General features: G+C 48.6%; 1 pseudogene; it reads right to left on the bottom strand.

The window, feature by feature from the left end:
* Positions 1–4,239: 4,239 nt before the first annotated feature.
* LOC147303099 (derlin-2 pseudogene) lies at positions 4,240–8,732 on the bottom strand (annotated as a pseudogene).
* Positions 8,733–8,936: the final 204 nt, after the last annotated feature.

Raw genomic sequence — 8,936 nt, 5'->3', positions numbered from 1 at the left:
CCCACTGACAGCTGACTGGTGTTTATTTACTTTCCTGTGACGCACAGCTGGAGGCTAAGCTAACATCTATCATCAGCACGCTAACATCTGGACGCCCTCAGCAGTGAGCTGCTTCTTTCCAGCTGGGGTGGAGGGGGGGGGGGGCTGAGCTGTCAATCAAAGAAGACTGGGGACAAGATCTCACACACACACACTCTCTCTCACACACACACACACACTCTCACACACACACACACTCTCTCTCACACACACACTGGTAAAGACCCTACAACTACACCTGTGCCCTGCAGCGGGTGGGCCCCTTCGGGTGTCGTTCTGAGCTGTGATCAGACTCCAGTCTTGACACTCGAGTCTTCCAGAAATACACATGAAGAGTTTAAGGCGGGGCTTCATAGGGAATAATAATAATAATGGATTGGATTTATATAGCGCTTTTCAAGGCACCCAAAGCGCTTTACAATGCCACTATTCATTCACTCTCACATTCACACACTGGTGGAGGCAGCTACGGTTGCAGCCACAGCTGCCCTGGGGCAGACTGACAGAAGCCAGGCTGCCATATCGCACCATCGGCCCCTCTGGCCAACACCAGTAGGCGGCAGGTGAAGTGTCTTGCCCAAGGACACAACGACCAAGACTGTCCGAGCCGGGGCTCGAACCGCCAACCTTCTGGTTACAAGACGAACTGCCAACTCTTTGAGCCACGATCGCCCCAAGGGAGACCCTCCCTGGTCTAAACTCAGACCGTCCTAAAGTGAGCGTAAAGCTTGTGAGGTCCAGGAGCGGCGAGCGGCCCGTCAGGAGCACCGGGATGGTCGTTAAAAGCTGACCAGCCCACAGTGTGCTGCACACACTCACTGTAAACACAGACGGATGGGTGGAGGTGAGCAGTCTGCTGCTCGCTCCATCAGTCCTCATAAACACACGTGTCTCGGTAGGACAGCCATAGGAGCGAATGGAGCAGCTCTAGGTTCACAGAAACAAACCAGAGCACGCCACTGTCAGCTCGCCACCGTTCAACACACCGACATCGACATGCGACTGTTCATCACGCCACTGTTCAACACGCCGCCATCAACTCGTTGCCCGGTTGAGGTTGCGTTGGGGACAGAAACTGACTGTGAGAGGTTTCTTTGTACTTTTGGCGCTCGCTGTTCTTCCTGCTGTGACAGAACCGTCAATCGGACTTCGCAGCGCCCCCTTCAGGTCAGCCGCGACCTGTCGGCCTCTCGCTTCATTAACCGACGCACAGAAAGGCTTTGAGATGTCACTCCCGGTGACTGCTTGCAGCTCGGACTGTTGCCATGACGACAGGCCGAGGCCTGGGTCAGCGTGACACGTGGTGCTGGGCTGACCGGGCGCGAGCCTTTTAACGATGAAAGGAGGCTTCCTGCAGATGATTGGATGAGCCTGCTGATGCTGCTTTAATGGAAGCCCAGAGTTGACTCAGATGCCACCTGACCTCACTTCCTGTTTCACTTCCTGCCTACTTCCACTCTTAGAAGAACAGCAGCGAGCTGTTCAGACGTGCAGTCAGACACCGCGTGCTGGTAGCCACGGTGACATCACCTGTGAAGCTACTGATGAGCTGAAGGCGGCGTGCTGACGGTGGCCAATCCCACTTTTTGAAGGTGGATTTCCGTGCTCTGCTTGCAGAGTCCAGTGTTTCACCCTCAGGCTGAACTTCAGCACTTTTCCTCGTCTTTGTCATCTTCGTCGCCTTCCTCGCCGTTCAGACCTGACGCAGTGCACCGCGGGATATTTCAGGCTTCCTGTCTCATAATAAAGCCGCTCTAATCTCCGGTTTCGGGCTGTGAAGTCTGTGAAAGCGTCTTTTGTGGCGTGTTTTTCTCGGGGAAAGAAAGAACCTCATCAGAGGCCACAAAGCGTTTGGAGTTAAAACCCAGAGAAAGTGGCAGAACGAGGCCGAGCAGACTGATGGCATCGTTCAGCTCCAAAATAGAAACGCCATTAACGGCGAGCTCGCAGATTTGTCTGCCGTGTCCGACTGAGACGGCCTCAGTGACCCCGACCGAGTCCTCGCCTCGCTAATCGAATCCCGTCCCACACGCTCCTCCTGCTCCTCCTTCTTCTCTTCTTCTGTGAGCGGCTGAAAGAGGAGCCTCACATGTGGCGGCTCTGGGATTACGAGCCGGGCTGTAAAGCTGCAGGAGGTAATTGGTTTTGGGTGGGGGTGTGAGCAGAGGTGGAGGGATTCTGTGAAAGGAAAACTGGTGGAGGCAACGGGTTTGTCAACTCGCTCCACTAATGGGAGTAAATGCTTTTTAAAGATGGAGCAGAGAGGAGGAGGCGGGGCTCAGCTTGCTCCTAAAACTGCATCCATGAAATGTTAATGCTACAAATTACATTACAGCATTAAGTGAAAGCTCAGACCCCACGGAGGAGGAGGAGTCCGGAAACCTCCTGCATGGATCACGGAGGGTTTAAAGAGCTTCAGGATCACATCTTTCCTGAGCGAATCCCAGTCTGGGTCCTTCCACACGCTCGGGGCCGTCCTGTGCAGACAGGAAGCTGTTAGTACTTTCATGTGGTAACTCCAGGTGTTTTACAGGAAGTTACCTTGTAAGTTAAAGTACTGTGATTCTGCAGAAATGCACCTTTCAGTGGAGTGGGCTAGCCCCGCCCTGAAAGGTTCAGCATATCTACCTTGTAAGATGGAAACACTGTTACTGCACAGGTAACTTCCACACGTCACTACAACTGTTCCTTTGTGCTCAACCTCTGTGAGTGTTTGTGGGTCAATATAATGACTTTTATACTGAAATTCATTTAACGACAGGGGCTGAGCCCTTATAAGGACTTCCTGTCCTGCTCCATGTTTTACTGGTGCAGGTAAAAACAGAGTGACCTCAGCGGCTCTCAGAGCTCTGAACCACAGAGCACTCAAAGCTTTGAACAATAAAATCCACTCATTTCTCTTCCTGTGCGTGTGACCGTGGCTTCAAACCAATCAGCTCACACGCTGTGCGCCTGCAGGGACACCGCGGGCTGCAGGGCCGTGGGTTTGAGCCCGACCGTTTCCTGTGTGCCTGTCGTCTCTACTGCTTTATCAAACTCGGTGATAAGAACTGTCAGCTGGAGGCATGAAGTGCCCAAAAAGGCGCACGATATCAGACACGTGACACGGAGAGCAGGAAATGACCTCAGACCGCAAACAGCCTGCAGCACATAAACAAAATATACACCGTGTGTGACATCAGTGATGGTAAATGGCCTGGATCTCACACACCACGTGTCTGCTGGACAGCTCCGCCCACTTTTATTCACAGGTTCATCTGCACAGCAGCGACTCGGGTTTTGGCCCAAGGACGCTTTGGAATGGAACCAGCAACCTTCCCATGAGCCACGGCTCTTCATCACAGGCGATCTTCCACAGCCGTGTTCATAAACGGCGCACGCGCCACAGTCTGAGGCTTCGACGCGCCGTGGCCAACACGTTATTGGTCAGATGATTATGTTGTCTGTCCCGTTTGGATCTTTAGCCGTCAGAATTGTTGTCTGAAGGCAGAAAGATGCCAAACAGATTTACTTCACCAAGTGGATCATCATGGCCTTGCCTTATTGGTCCATTTGATTGACCTTTATTATAATTATGTATTTATTTTATTTTCGTTTTTTTAAAGACGGGACAGACATGACTGGGGGATAGGACAGGGAGAAAGAATGAAAGAATGAGAGGGAGAGAAAGAAAAAGAGAGGAGGGGAGAAGAGACGGTGAGAAAGGGGGAAGAAAGAAAGAAAAACACCTGGATCACCTGTGTGGAGAAAAAAAACCAGAAGAGAAAACAAACAACAAAGAGCAACATAATAAAAACAACACCATCACAATAAACTAGCTAACAGTAGATAACAGTAGATAACAGTAGATAACAGTAGATAACAGTAGATACTTTTTTAATTTCACCTGTTGAGAATGAAAAAAGAAAACAAGCCGAAGAAAACGAGAGCAACATAACCAACAACATCACGATGATATATGGGAATATGACAGTAAATACTAAATATTAAACATTATTGTGCAGCACATAAGATCAACAGAACACAGTGTGCTTTGAGGTAGGAGCCAAAAAGGGTGTAGTTTGTGGGTGTGATCACTCGTGTGTACACCTGTGAGCATGGACGCGCTTGTTTTTAAAAGGTTCCTGCTAGAGGGTGTGGGGGGGCCACAGCCCTGTCCTCCAGGGCATGAACCAGGTATGGAGGATTCCTCATCCACAACTAAACAAACACGTCAAAAACAAAGACCGTGTCTTCAACTCTCTGAGGAAGGTCCCTGAAGGTGACCTGATGATCAGGGATGAAATAGAGGGTGTATTTAACCACCAAGGCGCTGTCCTTCCCCCCACGCAAACCCGCCTCTGGCAGGGGGTTATAGTTGGCGTATTCTTCTGGAGTGTCAAAGAGCATCTTTATGATTGATGGGGTCTAGAGCCACCTTCCACCACCTGGTTGATTTGGGAAAACATCCTCCAGGAAGAAGTACACATGACCAACAGCAATACCTAAGAGATCCACGATGATAGAGCCCAGCAGAAGTGAGAATCCCGTTAACACCCAGGGCAGGAAGGGTGCCTGAACGTTGAGCAGGCCAAAGAAGTTGATGCGAACATTCGGGTTCCGTCGACTCCACACGTACACCAGCATGATGGTGGAGGCCTGGCCCAGGAACACCAGACTCACAAAAGTGCCAAGTATAGTCATCAGAAGTCCACCAAAGAGAAACATGAAGACAAAGTCAGCCGTGCGTCTCCTGAAAGAGCCCTCCTCCAGCATTCAACAGCATCTGTACAGAAAAATCATATGGAACAGGAAATTGAAACCAACCGGACCAAAAAACAGGAAGTTGGTTATTAGTCACCATACCTGATAATTTCTTAGAATTAAATCTGGGTTGAAGTAGAGCTGAAATGGTGTGATGCTCTCTAGTTGCACCGCAGCAGTTGTGAGGACACAGGTGGTTGTGTATGCCCTGGTAACAACAGGAATCTGCAGCTATTCCTGCTGCAGCGTCTGGTAAGCCGTTTTAGACCGACTGAAAGCTTCCGGTACTTTCTTGACACGTCATCCCACAGATGATTACGTTAACGGGCTGACACGTTTCAGAGGTGTTAAGGTTCAAATATTGAGGAAGGAGAGTACAAACAACCATGGTCCAACAAGAGCTTGGTCAAACAATTGATTTTAATGAAATACACGCGTGGGGGACCAGCTCCGTTCGCAGACAGGGCTGATCTCTGACTACTCAAAACATAAACAGATATTTTATACCATCAGGGTTTGAATTTAATGACGCCCCCTCATGCGTCAGATACAATATATGCATACGTCAATTGAAAACCACAATGACTTTTAACACAGTTTAAAAGAACATTGTCTTCGTCTTCACGGCAGGTACTTCCTGTCACTGCCGGATGCTCGCTTATCATCTTGACACATCACAAACTGCTCTTTTGCAACCCCGAGCAAAACATGATTAAACTTTCACCTCTAAATGATTCTCTCTAACTGAGTGTGTGTGTGTGTCTGTGTGCTAACCACAATTGCACCCTACTTCACTTCGCCGACTAGCTGCTGACCTCTCACCAGACAGAGAGACAAAGCCACTCTCATATATGTAATAACCGAACTGAAACTATGTATATATCATCTACTAAATAAATGTTTTAATCAAGAACCTCTACTAAAGGCTTAATACAAGAATATGAACTTATAAACAATAATGAAAATGACCTGATATGAGTGTTTTGTAAGCCTGTATTGCAATTCCTTCTATGTTCTAGTTTCCCTCAGCATGTATCACCTGGACAGTCACGCCAGTGAAGCTTAAGACCCTTAATGAACCGAACATCAACTCAAACGAAGCACAGATATGCAATGTGTATAAAATAGTTATAACTGCATCTGGAATACAAGGTTAATATGATAACAGTATGCATAAACATCTTAAAGCCATCTTAAAGCTGTCTGTTACACTGTTAAAGCAACGATCATACTGCAGATTATATTGTGCTGGTAAAATACTTTTGTTCATCCCCACAGAGGTCTGCTCTGACACTGGCTGTACCGACTGTAAACACGTCCTCCTGCTCGGTGACAGCAGCGTCACACCTCCAGTTTCTGGGTGACTTCCTGCGAGGCGCAGTCTTCCCATCAGTGGTCACCAGATGGTTGGTCTGAAGCTCCTCCTCTTCCTGTTTGTGACTTTGAAAACTGATCCAAGCTCTTTAAAGTGTGTTGAGTCATTTCCTTTTTCTGTGCAGGTTGAACCAATTAGGCGTCCTGTAAACAGCGCAGATTGACTCTAAACGTGCCGTCAGCTTCGACGCCGTTCAGCTCAGTCGGTGTAAACATGTCAGTCTGTGCTCGCTCTGCCTCTGTCACACACGCTTTCTCCAACTTTCTCTCCTGGCTCATCGAAGCCTCCCAGCTCCTGAAAGTCAAGAATAAAAAGGCAGAGTAAACTCCTCTTCCTCGCCGCCTTTCTGCTTCTCAGCAGCTCCGCCGATGAGGTGAGCGATTCCCTCCTCTCCATCGCGCCGCCGCTTTCCCGCCGCTCTGAAGCAAATATCCATCTCCAGCTTCTTCTCCCGCTCTGACAGCCGAGAGACTGCCTGTCATCCCGCCTGTCAGCCTCACAAACGATGACGCGTGACAAAGTGACACACACACACACACACACACACACACACACACACACACACACACACACACACACACACACACACACACAGCAGGCTGATCAGTCTACAAAAATTTTAAATGCAGTTTTTGGTTTCTCAAACTTTAAGAGCTGAAAGTGGAACCAGGTGTGTGTGTGTGATTTCGTTACAGTCAGGTAAAGCCTCTACAATAATTCAGAGGAACCCAACAACCACTCTGTGTGTATAGGCACCCAGTGCATCATGGGAATCCCCCAGCAGCTTACACCTACTGCAGCCTAACTGAGGGAGGATTCGGGGTCACCTGATCCACATCGCACCGCGCTCCTCCGTCAGTATGTCAGAGTCCAGTGCAGACGTCTCTAACACGTCGGTCCCTCTCTTCTCTCTCGTCTCAGTGTCGCTGATACAAACGTCTGTTTCAGCCTTTCATTCGTCACCATACTTTTTTCTACCCTTTATTTTTTAGACTGGACCCTGCAGGTATTTGTTGTTGATCTTACAGGCTGAATGTCATGACTGAGGAGATCATTCGGTGAATACAGATACCTGCAGAGCGCACGTTTCCCTCTGGATAGCAGCTCAATTCGGGAATCTGGTGGATGGCGTTACAGTCTGAACATCATCCAGATGATCTCCACGTTACAGCGATAATAATCCATGTGAAATGATTCACGCTTGTATCAGCATGTAGATCAGCTCTGATAATTAATGAACCTCCACTCTGCTGCTGCTGCAATCTCTAATTAACTGATTCTAATCAGACGCCACGCTGCATCCCTCCTCCTCACCCGCCCCTCCTTTTAGCCATCAGCGTGGAGGAGGCGAAGGGAGTGGGGAAGGAAAGAAAACAACGAAGGACAAAGAAGGGAAACAAGAGAGGAGAAGTAGGACGAGATGTAGACAAAATGAGGAGATTAAAGGATAATGATGGAAAATGTAAAAAAGAGGAAAGAAAGGATGAAGATGGACGAGATGAAAGAGGAGACAGAGGCAGGGGGTGGAGGGGTGTAATCATGTGGATACCTCAGAGATGGTAACCACGGGAGCACAGCAGCTGACCTCCAATCATCTTTCGTACCTGAAATTTAATGTTTCATCTGTCTGAGAGAGGTGTGTGTGCGCCTGTCTGTCTATCTCTGTGGGGACCAGTGTCAGCTTGGCATCCTGTGAGGACAGCTGTGCAAAGCGAGGACAGTTTGAGGCTTCAGACTCGACCTGCTCTGGATTTTCGTTCCTGAGCTCTCATAGAGCAGCTTTGCATGGTTCAAATGATCCTTGTTTAGCTCCTCCCCCTCCAAATCACCACGTTTGTGTTTGTCAGGCATCTTTACCTGAGATTCCCCTACAACGAGACCCATAGAGCTGTAACTCTAACTCAGACACAACAAGGCCTAAAACCCACTTCCTGCTGCTCTTACAGTCACTGAGTTTTGTGTTTAATGTCTTATTAAAGTTCGGAATAATGTTTTTCCCTCCAACAGGAAAAACATCAGTAAAATCCTCTCCAATGAGGAAGCCTCATGTGACCGTGGTGCTTTCACAGATTTACTCTTCAAAATTAATTTGCATGAATTTGACGAGATGATGTGGAAAAAACAAACCACAGAGTCAAAACGTTCATTTATACAGAACGTTTTTAGAAACCACTCCATCGCTGTGCTCTGTGCACAAAGGACACAGCTTTCAAAACATTAACCAAACAGTTTGTATCACCATCAGCTGATGGAGGGGTGGTAACGGTGACGTCGCGGTGATGTCACAGTGATGTCACAGTGGTGCGCTCATTCAGAAAGAAGCTTCAAAATAAGGCGCAGGTGTTTCAGTCCAAGCCTGTTTTCTAAAAGGACTTCACTGTTTGACAAGCTGCTACAAAGCCCGAACATTTATCACAAATCTGCCCACCGGGTGAGCATCAGCTGCCGCTGCCACACGCGCTCACTCGCTGTTCTAAAGGCTCCGGTTCCTGAAGTGGATTTCCTGTTCAGGTTCTCAGTCAGTCAGTACCAGGCTCAGTACTCATTTACTTTTAACAGTGAAAGAACCACTCATCCCACAATGCATTGCAAATCCCAGCTCACACAGCGAGCAGCGTCCGGCCTTCTTGAGCTGAGTCGTGGTCCTTGCTGTGGTGCTGTTCAGTAGTGTGCGTGCACGGCCTGGTTGGCCTGTTTTGCAGGTTTCCGGGACATCGTTGAAGTTTTTGTTAAAACAAGGCCGACGTCACACAGATGTGTGGTTCAGCTACACCATCAT

The sequence above is a fragment of the Aulonocara sp. 'chitande type north' Nkhata Bay genome, linkage group LG22 (genome assembly GCF_057382095.1).
Source record: "Aulonocara sp. 'chitande type north' Nkhata Bay isolate Kocher_YH1m ecotype deep benthic linkage group LG22, A_spYH_male_GT1.1, whole genome shotgun sequence".
In the NCBI taxonomy this organism is placed as follows: Eukaryota; Metazoa; Chordata; class Actinopteri; order Cichliformes; family Cichlidae; genus Aulonocara; species Aulonocara sp. 'chitande type north' Nkhata Bay.
The sequence above is the reverse complement of the archived record's forward strand: the minus strand, read 5'-3'. Positions and strand labels throughout refer to the sequence as shown.